The following is a 12,212-nucleotide window of genomic DNA, read 5'->3' as shown; positions in this document are numbered from 1 at the left end:
ACATATTAAAATAAAGATTAATTTTTCATCTGCGTAGTACTTAAAAGTACATTATTCTTTAACAAGTGAGAATATATCAAAAAACTAAAATCTCGAATTTATCTCGCAAAAAGCTTGTTTTTTATTTTCCACATTTTCTCTTTGTAATATTCCATATATTTTACTATATATACTTTGTTTGTTCTTTTTGAAATGAATGTATGATTTCCTATTAAAATAATAATCGGTTAACGAAAGAAGAAGACGTTGAGCATCAGTTTAGATTAGGGTACATTACACATGTCAGTGATTAAGATTATTAATCCTTCATACGAGATAATGATAATCGCGCGCGATAATAATATTGCATAAAGATGTCCATATTTTCGACGTTGTCTCGCACTTCGGCGCTCCGCGCTTTGATCGCGATACGCAATTAGGCAAACCGTGCGTTAAATCGATTGTTGTCCAGTTCGTTAGGTACGGTGTAAAACATGGCAAATCAGGCCAGCCGCGATTCGACCCAACTTCCATTTGTACGTAATAATGGTGCTGGCGGCTATCGAACTTCCGAAATTTGAAGGCAGCCGTTGCGCAATATATGTGGAATATATCCGTCCGAAAGTTTCCGTTCGGCTTGACGCGGCTTTGATCACGCTCGAATGCTCCGAAATCCGTTGCACGAATCGCTTTCGTTCGTTGTATTTTTCGAATCCCGCACGCGAACGGAGGCAGCTGCCGGCGCGTTTAGCCGGCGCGCGGTTATATCCCGGGGTGGTAGAGTAAAAGTATGAATAGAATATTTATGGGCGGCTTAAAAATTTCACGAGCAGCAGGTCGTGCGCCCGCCGCCACTCGTAGTAGTACGTAATTTTCTTTCGTTTGCGACATTTATCTTTATCTACTGCGCGGCGCGAGCGATGGCGTGAACCACGAGCAACGAGAATCCGCGAGTTACCGCCGCCATCTCTCTTCCCCCTGCTGCTTCTTTGCCGCTTGGTCGAAAACGGATTTCGTGGCTGTTTTCCCTTTAATAATTCTCGAGAAGAGAGATCGAGAAAGAGAGCGGAGAGAGGAACTCGGTATGGACGAGAGGCAAAAGCAAGTCGTGGTAAGAAGAAACGCGACTCACAGCAAGGAGTGGGATGCAAGAAGCGGCATTCTGTACCGAGAGAGGAGGAGGAAGCCTTTATTTTTCTTGCGCTGTCGTCTTTCTTCACGGAATACTAGTGGTGTACCAAAACGGGATGAAAACTCTGGCGAGCTTCTAGTACGATTTCCTCAAGTGTCTCTCGTTCTCTATCTGCTTACCCCTTTGCACGCATTCTTCTCGTTCCTATTACACATCCATCTCCTTCCTTTTAACTGTTTGCCTTATTGTCTACTGTTTCTTGTTGTCTTTGTCCCATTTTTCTTTTTATGCATGGAAATAAATTACTTTTGGATCCTCTTCCGAGCTACTCCATTTTAAATGTATCTCCATCGGTTTCTTTCTTAGCGGTTTTGTCGTTTTACACCAATAATTATCAATCAAGTCTCTTAACTTGTTTTTCTCAAATAGCTACGAATAATATTATTAACAACACCAAACACACACACACACACGCACATACACGCATTTTGCTTTTTCCCAGTAGAAAATAAATTGTCATTTTTACAGAAATATTATTAATGCGCGCAATTATCTCACCCTAATGATAACGCTAATAATCTATATCAGAAAATTATCCGATTTACCCTATTTGTAAACGTAGACACGTTCCGCTTTAAGAAGATATACGCTTATATAAATCAGAAGCAGTTACGGCTCTATCGGGCTTCTCTGATTATTTTTCACCCCTAGGTGCGGTCTTTACGAGGGCAATGGGGCGAAGGGTTCTCTTTACGAGAAGATTGGGCACGGAAGGGTCCTCTGGAAGACTTCGACGCCCGGCATCTATAAGAAGTAAAAATATGAAATTCGCCGGCGGGTATCCCGGGAGACTTTCGACTCCGAGGCTCGGAATAATTTCATCTCACCTCCTTGTTCTAGACCCGTTCCCACAAGAAGTCTCGATTATCGATCTCCGGGTGGAAATGGCGCGCCGTTGCAATGCTCGAAGTCCCGAGACAAAAAGAATCGTTGCTAGACGGCAGAGCGGACTAAACGATACATAGAGGTGATTACTCGAGAGAAATAAACGCCAAAAATAAAGTTAAAGAAAAGATTAATCAACGAGACAAGTTAACGTGATGAGCAAAAGAAGAAGTAATTCCATTTTTACTTGTTTACAATGCATATGGGAGCATTTGTTTATACGATATTGTTATTTACGATAACGATGCAAAGTAATTTGCTTAAAAATAATGTTTATTGAAAAATATGAAAGTTGCAAAATTAGGACAATTAAACTTGATAGAAGATAAGAGTAAAGGAAAATATTTGGAGGAGATCTGTACTTTTTGTAATTACGTGGAAAATTGTATTCCGTCAGCGCGACAAAATTTCTGCTCATTATAAATTAAATCTTGCGCTCGTCATCTAAAAAAAACCATCTTGGGAAAAAAATGAAAAGGTAGCAAATTATATGGAAGCTCTCTAGCGTGTTGGTCTACGCGTCATTCTTGTCTGCTTCGGTGAAATTATAAGGCTTTCCTCCACTCACGCGAAAAACCATTTTTCATGCTTCGTTGTCGTTGATGAACCTTTTTTATGGCTGTAATCCAAGGGTAAGTACGAGAGAACAAAAATGCTTAATGATGCTCCGCGAAGATGGACTTTTTCGAACTCTTTGACGTTTCTCTAAATTAGCCATAAAGAATCACCCTTTTGCCGGTTTCTTGCTACATCCATTTACTCCAACGAAAAGCGCATGTTCAATTTGACAATATTGTTGCTTGTCGTGAGTAAGATTCTTTTTTGTCGAAACTGTAAGACTTGGGGCATTGATACAAAGCACACCAAGCAATCCCGAAATTTTGTGCGCTTTTGAGATATCTCCCGCGAGACTCCCGGATCGAAGTAGTTTCTCAACGTAATCTGCTCGATCGAACTTTTCTATCCCTCGGCTCTTTTCGTTTTAAATCAACTCTTTGCACCGTGCTTTACCGGTAAGCGAAGGTCGTGAGGTTGTGATATTACGGATTAGAATTCACGTCGATGGTAAATTTAGCGGGCGGTTCAATTTTGTAAATTCTCCACGGTACCGTACTCGCGCGACGAACGCGCGTGCGCCCCTTTTTACTGGCGACGACAAAAGCGCGCATTTCCTCCCCCGATGTCTGAGCGCCGGACGTTCGTGTTCGCCGCTATTGTAGGTCGATCGATTCTCGGGGCGAGTGCGAGTGTGAGTGCGGTTAACGTGCCCGCCTGTAGTCGACGGCGGTGATACGTCGAATCCGCGCGCGAGGAATGATTTATGGAAAAACAAGGAAGCGCGAGCGCGCGGACTTTACGGGTCATGTTTAGATTCACGAGTTGCACCTGCAACATCTTCCATCGCGCGTTTACCAGCGTGTTTGCCCGTCCCTTTATTATTTCTACGCCGCATTAAGGGCTTACCTTGTGCGCTTCGTATATGGTACATAATTGTGGGGTACATGATTTACATACTGTTCCGCGCGTCGCGATTTAATCTAACATTTTGCTGTGCACGAGGTCAGAATTTCGCAACATACATTTTGACAGTGTTTCTGCGTCAAGATACTACGCTGAGATAAGATTTTTTAATAATGTTATGGTGAGCAAGCACCATTGTTTCTTTACTATGGTAACCCTGAAGCAGACACGTGGATGACATACGTCAGACAGCCTTCTTCCTTAATACATCTCTTTAAAGGTTAAAATCCGCGACTTAAGCAAAGTTTAGCAAATTAATTTCACGCTCAATAAATGATATAAAAATAACGCATACCAAAAATTTATTTAAGGATATTTTTCATACACGTTACTTCTATCAAGATAAGACGGAGCTCATTTCATGTTCCTTTTTGAGATGCAATGATTCGAGATTGTATCGATCTAAGCATTGCAAATCTCTTTTCAGTCTAGAAAACAAAATTCACAAGTTCTTCGCAGTACAATCTAATCAAATAAGCTTGATATCCTGTTTTGCTCTATCGAATCATTTTATCTAATTTTCCTTTACAATTTCCGTGCGTAGATGCATCGGTATTGTCTGATTTCTAACCGTGGTCTAACCGTGGGATCGTGAAGGTTCGATGGCTAAAGGAAATGACCAGGTAACATTTATATGCGTTATCGGCGCCCCCCCGGGGCACACGGGTTTGCTATCTGCGATTTTATTCGGGAGCGTGCACGATCGTTCTTATACGGTCGCCATTGCTATCTGCTCCACGTCGTCTTGTTCGTTCCGCAGAGTCGTTTGGCCCTCGCGTTGGTTTGCAATCGTTCTTTAAACTCCCTTTACTTTGCAACCACCCTTCTTCGGCGCGCGCGCGCGTGATAAGTTTTCTCTCAACGGTTAACGAGCTCCTAAAATCGCGACCGTAAAATTCGTACAGAACTCGAAGACTCGCCATTTGTTTCCATATCTTTGTAGTATTTGTCACTATTACAATGCACGATGAATAAATGAATAAAATCTGCGTAAAAATCTGCGTAAGATTTTCTAATTTCCTCAAAAAAAAAAAAAAAACTTGGTATCTGATATTCGTGAAATGTATTAAATAATTATTTTTATTCTTATTAATCTTACTGGTATTAAGATAATTGATCGTATTTTTTGTAGTTTTAATTTTTTTTTTTTACATAACATTCATATTTATATTCATCATAAAAATTAAAGTTTAGATTATTTAAATCATATAAAAATCTATATATCTAGAAAATATAAAAAATATAATATGCAAATGAGTTAGAAAATAAAAACTACTATATTTTTTTTAAATATTTTAACATTCTCTTGAATAAAAAAAGAAATCCATTATATATATATGCAATATCCTTTTAATATCTTTCATAAAGATAAAACGTTTTGTACAAGATACGAAGAAAGATTATTGTCCTCTCTCTCATGTTATAATGTTATAAATAGTTTATATCTAATTAGACTATTAATGCGCATATTTCATTTAATTAATTTGTCAGTTTTGATTTAAGCATGTTCACTATATATATGTATCAAAATATATCTGCTACTATTTCTGCATGGAAAAGAATAATTCGTCTGTATTTCCATTTAACTCTAGGTTTTTTCAACAGTTTTTCGACTATCTAATCTATTTTTGTTATGTGGGATTTTTTGTGGTTTTAGCGCGCGATAATATAAGTTTAATGCGAAAAGAGAACATCATATAAGAATTGCAATCTTTTTTTCTGACATCTTTTTACCCGTTGCTGTTTTTACTTTTCTCCCTTTCCCCTCTTTTACTCAGTATATTTGTCTTCAGAAAGTTTAGTGACCCGGCAGAGAACAGCACACAGGGATGCTTATTATTATATCGGGTTCCCGCGTTCCAGTCACGTACACTAGAAACTTTTCTTCGCGTCTATTGAAAAATTTATCATATATTTTTGCGCCGCATTATATGCCTTGTGATGAACGCCAAAATACTTCCTCTTTTTTTCTCTCCTCCCTCCTTCTCATTTTTTTCTCTCTCGCTCACTCCCTTTTTTTCTTTTTGCAGCTAAAGAGTCCGGGGTGAAAGCGACAAGCGTTTCTGGGTCACCACTTTGAAAGTTTCGTGATGCCGTAAAATGAAGTCGGTTCTCGTTGGTCGCCTCGTGCTTTCGTGGGTCGTTAGACGCTACGGCAACGATTATTGCGACGCATACCGATTGTAATACAAGTTCAAATCGCAAGCTAGAACACTTGATTTTTATGCGACGATTTAACTTGTCCGGAGGGAAACATGAAAAATAACGCTTTGTTCATTACATCTCCTAAAATAATTTCTCGAGGTGACTGCACGAGGAGAAGTCAGAATTTAATAAAATTACAATTTATATGAAAGATTCTCTTATATCTTAATTGTATATCGCTGATAATATATCTGTTTGCATTTGCTGATAGATCTGTTAGTAATAATATGTGAGAGCGCGAATCTTATTAAAATGTTAATAGTTGCTCGACGTTTTACTCATCTCACGATGAACTCATTATTTTCTAGAGGCGCATTTAACATCTCTTGCGTATATTTAAAGTAGCGAGCGAGAAAACGCGAGAGCGCAACGTAGCGTGTGCCACGCAAATCAGTCATTTCTGTTGGTTGCACCTTAAAAAAAGCAGTTGCATCAGACCGTCAGCGAGAAGTGAAAATGCGCAAAGTGAGATTCGTGGACTTTTTATTTTATCAAAACTCTGAGCTCTAGCATTCCTTTGCACACAATGACTCAAAATAAAAATTGCCTCCGAAAAGGATGAGCGTATTTACGGGCGAAACGCGAATTTGTAATCAACTGATTTGGCAGCGTTTTAATTTCGTGATATACGACTGACATTAGCTGATGATGCAGCTTGGCGTAGGCCGGCTAATGACCGTAGTCGCGTCAAGAGAATTGATCGCGCACTATACGTACTAAAAAAAAAAAGAAAAAAAAATTGAAAAAGAAGGATGTTCTCTAAGTTATTCTCCCTCCTTCACATTCTGCCTTTCTCGTTGGCCAGTTTGGACAACTTCCAGTTAAACGATCGTAACTGCTTACAAAAAACGCTCGAAAAAGATATAGTTATATAAATGTCCGCATTAACGTACCGCAGATCCATTCTTTCGAGCCAACTCGAGATTTTGCAATGTGATCTCTATCTTATAAAGTGCAACAATATTCTTATGAGAAAATGATCCAAACCGCGCACATCATTAAATTGAACTAAATATTATAATGACATATTTCAATAACAATTAATGTGTGACAATAAAGTATTATAATAATAATTATAATAATAAATGCATACTTGTATAATATTAACTTTATTCTTAATTTTGTATTATCTTCTACTTATATTTGCAGCATTATATTAACTTTATAATAATAACTAGTTATGTTTTTGACAAAACGCCAACAGATGAAATTAATAGCAAATAGATAAGGATAAAACGCGAGAAATGCACGAGTAAAAATACATACGTTATATCACATTTACATTCGTTAAAAAGAATGAGCTGAAAGGACCGAAATTTATATAGCACTGGAGCTTGATCCGACTGAAACAACCGCAGAACCCCGGCGCACTAAAATAAATTGTACAACCTGCAGCGTAATTGCTTTACGCATCCAGACACATCGTTACTGTCGATGATTATTCATTGTTTTATAAATAGTCAGCTCTTGGTGTCGCGTGTTATGTCTGATACAGCTACATTATTCAACGAGACTCAGAAAAGAGTGACTGCAAAGTAAAAACAGGAAATGTTGCGAATGTGTGACAAACATTTTCTAAATTTTGCGAATTAACTTGTCGATTGTGTCGAGTTTTTTTTATCTAAACTTAAACATTAGTGACAAAGCGATATTTAATTAAGCAATATTATAATTGTTGAATTGAGATGGAATCAGTATTTTCCACGATATAGCCCCGTTTTTTGAATAAATATAATAAAAGTCTGTTTTTGTTATTCTTTATTATTTATTTATGTTTTTTTATTAACTTGTTATAAATTTTTTGCCTTTTTATTAATTAACTTTACAATAATTAAATGTTCAAAATATTATTTTTAAAATATTAAAATAAAAAAAATGTGTACATAAATACAAATTCATTCCTTTTCCCATTTTTGCATTATAAATGAATCTATAAGAGATTGAAAAATTAAAAGTAAAAACTAAAAACGTTCTTCTCAAAAAAAAAAAATACGACGGCAAGTCGTCGAAATAATGGTTTTAATGGATCTCGATCAGCTCGAGGATCTCGAAACTAATTTGTGTGCTCAAATACATACATTCGAAGTCCATAGACGTCGATTGCAAATTTATAGCAGAGCATAAACCGATCTTCTGGCTACCTCTGAAATACGAGGACTAGAATTTTCTCACGAGTGTGCGGGGCCGATGGAGTTAAAAAAAAAAAAAAAAAAAAAAAAAAAAAAAAAAAAAAAAAAAAAAAAAAAAAAAAATCCTCGGAAAAATTGCGGTTTCAAAAGGAGATTAAAGCCGTCTACCATTCATTACCTAAGACAGGACGAAGCCTTGCAGGTCGCAGCGAGGAACTCGCCTCACGTATAATTAATTATAAGGAAAACCACCTGGTAGTTCCGTCCAACACTAATACCTTACATGCGAGACTAAGTGCATAGTCGAAGGACGATATCGTGTTTCGAGGAGTATCAATATCATTTCTGTGCGCAGTCTCGTGGGATTAATTACACGCATACCACGATCAATTAGGCTCGTATATGATCGACTAAATAATACATTTTCCACCATAGAGGAGTAGCAAATACGGTTCGCCGGTTCGCAAAAGTGGCGTTAAATGGATCCGAGGCCACCTTTAACCGTAATAATTCGTCGTTTCACAGTATTGGATTTATCGAGTCGAGAAAATTATTGCCGCTTGTTGCAAAAAGAGTAGAGAGAAAGAGAGAGAAAAAACGGGTCAGATGCTTGACTACCAGGTCGTAACGGTCGCGAGCTCTCACGACAATTATTGGAGTAAAGTCGTCAAATGGCTTTCGTCCGTTCGATCGGTCCACGCCATTGGTCCCGAAGGAGAGAAAAATCATTTACCCCACTTCTTTCTGGACACGATAGAAAAAGATGGCGTTACCGCCGACGAAACGTAATTGGTAGCATCTGTGACCTAGTCTTCTGCGAAATTGATTGAAGTCTTCAGCCAAAGAATCGCAGCTAATTGGAACGAGCAACAAACCTTGCAGAGCAAAACGAATAGTCGTGTTCGTCTCGATTTATCTCTTTCGAGTAATACGCCACTTACTAGAAAAGCCGATTAACGTCACCATTGAGCCTTCGCAGGAGCGTCGGTCAAGCTCGAGGCATTAAGCCGTTCTTTTTCTGCTGCAACGAAAATACGCCTTGGTATCTTTCGACGTCTTACAAGTGCGGTTAGATAGATCGTGTCCGATGTCGATCTCGAAACATGCGCTACCATAAAGCGAGACGCAGCGCAATTAGAAGTCACCGGTATTCAACGGGGAATCGAGTTAATTCCACAAACTTTAGTCAGCCACGTAGCGTTCTCTTTAGCTTATCGATCGATTCCGCCGCGTTTACACCCGCCCGTTATTAAGCCCAGCTTTAAAGAGCGTAATAGCAGAAGGATCGAGAAATAGTTGGCGTCTATTATGAACACCGAGATTTTCGGGGCAAGCGAGTATATCTGAAAGCGGGATCTATGAGATTTTCGTAATCCGCCGAGCGCATTCATCCCGAATCGCAAGCGGTGATTCGCGACCTAAAGCGGAGTAAAAGCTAGCGGAAAAGTTGCTGCCGGTAAATCCTTCCCTTCTTCCCTCTTCGCGCGTCCCCCCACCTAATTTAATGTATTCTTCAATTATTCATTTTCTCGGCGGCGGAGAGGGACTCTAGAGGTGGCAAACTCCACCGTAGACGATGGACGGAGCGACGGAAAGGGTGCTCACAAATCGGGTCGAGGGTGATGGCGGGCAGCGGAGGGATGCCTATTAAATATGCCTCGGAAAATTGGATTTGAAATTCTTATTTTTCCACAGCGTGTTTCCATCGTCCCCATCACGGTTTCTCTCCTGCTCACCCCCTTCCCCTTTGCGCTCTTCTCTTTATCCACGGTTCTCCGTCTCATTTGACGGCAGTCCCGCCATCGTTTCCCGAATGATTCCGCTCGCAAAAGAAAAATATATATTCTACCCCGGAGCTAAATACTGATGTCGCTATTGTTAGGGGAACGGCACTAGCTCGCCTGATAGTCTTAAATTTTTATGTTACATACCTGCTATAGCTGCTACTGCTCCTGCCGTTGCTGAGAAGACTTTGCTTTCTTTTCTTTTCTCAACGTTTTCTTTCTCTCTCTCTCTCTCTCCGCTTTGCACGATCCTGTTCCTTCCTCCGGGGTAGAATGGGACCTGGAACATTTTCAACATGTAATAGAATTCTCTCTGGCTACACGGCGATGAGACGTATCACATTTTGTCGGGCGCAATAAAGATTTGTGAATAAGAAGTGCTGAAAGGAATTTGAACCCGATGTTACGCATAATTTGCATAATCTTTTTAATCGTTCGAAAACAGAATTTATATTCTTATATTCCATTGAATGTTATTTGAGGATTAATCGTCCTTTCATTCAGAGTCCTTCCATGAGTTTAACCGAATATTGAATTTTTAACAATATAAAATATAAATCTATTTTTACATAAAGTTGTAGAATTAGAATATGTAATTGCTAATATGCAAGAAGCTAATAAGTAATTAATATGTAATAAACTAAAATATATGTATAGATGTATTAAGATTATTTGAATTGTATTATGATAATAATGTGATTTTTTCCATAAGTGTATAAAATTTTTTTCACAAAATATTTAAAAAATATTGCATTTGTAATTACATTTGTCCAAATCATCAAAATTATATCAATTAATAATGTATACGTGCGAATGCGCCGCGCAAATCGCGCGATGCGCAAGTCGTGCAAGGTGACAGCAAACAGCTGATTTGCCTAGTCACGTGAGTCGCGCGAGCGTGCGACGTGCAAATCGCGCGATATAATGACAAACAGTTAATTCGCTCAGTCACGTGAACGTCGCGCGACGCGCCAATCGCACGACACGACTACGAACAGCTAATTCGCTTGGTCACGTTAGCCCTGTGCGGGGCGCGCGCCACCGTAGGTATATGATTATGTGGCATGTCTCGGAAATTAATAGTGAGCTTATATGAACGAATGACGTATCGAACGGTGGCTTATAAGGCAATTGAATCACTGTCAAACTTCGCAAGTTTATTTGACGTGCATACACACCTTTATGTAACTAACGTTCCTCGATTATGACAAGAGTGCAAGAAAATTAAGATATTACTAAATCATGTAGTTTCTTGTTCGATAACTTTCCAGCCTATTATATCAATAAAAGATGAATTAAATACATTTTTTCTCGAAATTCTAATGTTACAATAATTTACTGTAATAATTGTAAAATAATTCTTTTTATAATTATTATATCCAAAATATGATAAGAAATATATCTTTCATTTTTAACAAATATGTAAGGTATATGTATGTGTAAATAATGGCATCGTTATATCTTGTTTGCTTTTGTCGTGTCATCGAATCATAAATACGCAATTAGTATTATTTATCGAATTTACCGAGATGCGTGCACGTGTTCGTTATACCCAGTTCGAGTATAAACCAATAATAGCTAAATTGTCTTTGTTCCGAGATACCAATTACACTAATATCCGACATATGCCGTCATGACAACCGCCGAAGGATACGGCCAATAAGAAGACACTCGCCTTAACGATGGCAGTTATCAAAGTCATTCGGCAAAGTTGCTCGGATAACTATCGCACAACCATTCGATGCTTGCGCGCGGTCAAACTCGTAGTCGCCGCCGCCAACTTGCCGTTAATTTGCGACCAAGGGAAGCTTGCGCCGATAATTGGGAGATCCCGCGCGTCTCTTCTCTCATACGGTCTAATAAATGTGAGGCAAAGGTAAAATAGAATGTGATGGAGAGATGGAACAAAATTTCTTGTTGAGTGTTGCTTTCGGGGACGAGATAAAACCGTGTCGAAATATCTTTAATGCGTTGAATGTCACATGAAGTACAATCTTATGGCCGGTCCGTGTAGACTCTTGGACATAAACGAGCGAATTCGGGAGAATTTCTTTATACATTCCAAACGGAATTTTCGTGCCAAATATTTCAACTTCTCTAGTATTTCTTCGTCCTTTTGCTGCTCGAGACAACGCAACTGAGCTCGAATTTATCAGCGCTCGCTCGACATTCGCGTAAGATAAGAAGAGAGCCAGCTACCTCGTTAACACGGTTCTTTTATCCACTTGTGTCTCTCGTGGATTCCTTCTCTCGTTAATAGGCCATTTTTCGCCTCTCATCATGGATAAAATTCGCGTATTGTTGCGCGTTTTTTTTCGCAGGATGGTATATTATTAATACTTGAAATATATAATATTTTTAGCACTTTGTACATACGAATTTTGGCGCTACTTTGAAATATTCATGCGATATATTCCTCGCTACATACATTTGTACAAAAAATTTCTAACTCTCTCTCGTCAAGTGAAAAATGAATATAACGATTTCCTTCTCAATTTTAAAAATATATTTATAATA

General features: G+C 38.6%; 1 long non-coding RNA gene across 1 annotated transcript; it reads left to right on the top strand.

Moving 5' to 3' along the window:
• The first annotated feature begins 3,275 nt into the window (after positions 1 to 3,275).
• Positions 3,276 to 7,893, top strand: LOC115233522. Its single transcript, XR_003883788.1, has 3 exons — positions 3,276 to 3,797; positions 4,122 to 4,200; positions 5,608 to 7,893. It is a non-coding gene; the product is annotated as an uncharacterized LOC115233522 (long non-coding RNA).
• Positions 7,894 to 12,212: the final 4,319 nt, after the last annotated feature.

Source organism: Formica exsecta, unplaced genomic scaffold (genome assembly GCF_003651465.1).
Source record: "Formica exsecta isolate Colony F162 unplaced genomic scaffold, ASM365146v1 scaffold105, whole genome shotgun sequence".
NCBI classification, from domain to species: Eukaryota; Metazoa; Arthropoda; class Insecta; order Hymenoptera; family Formicidae; genus Formica; species Formica exsecta.
This window is presented reverse-complemented; position numbering and strand designations above follow the sequence as displayed.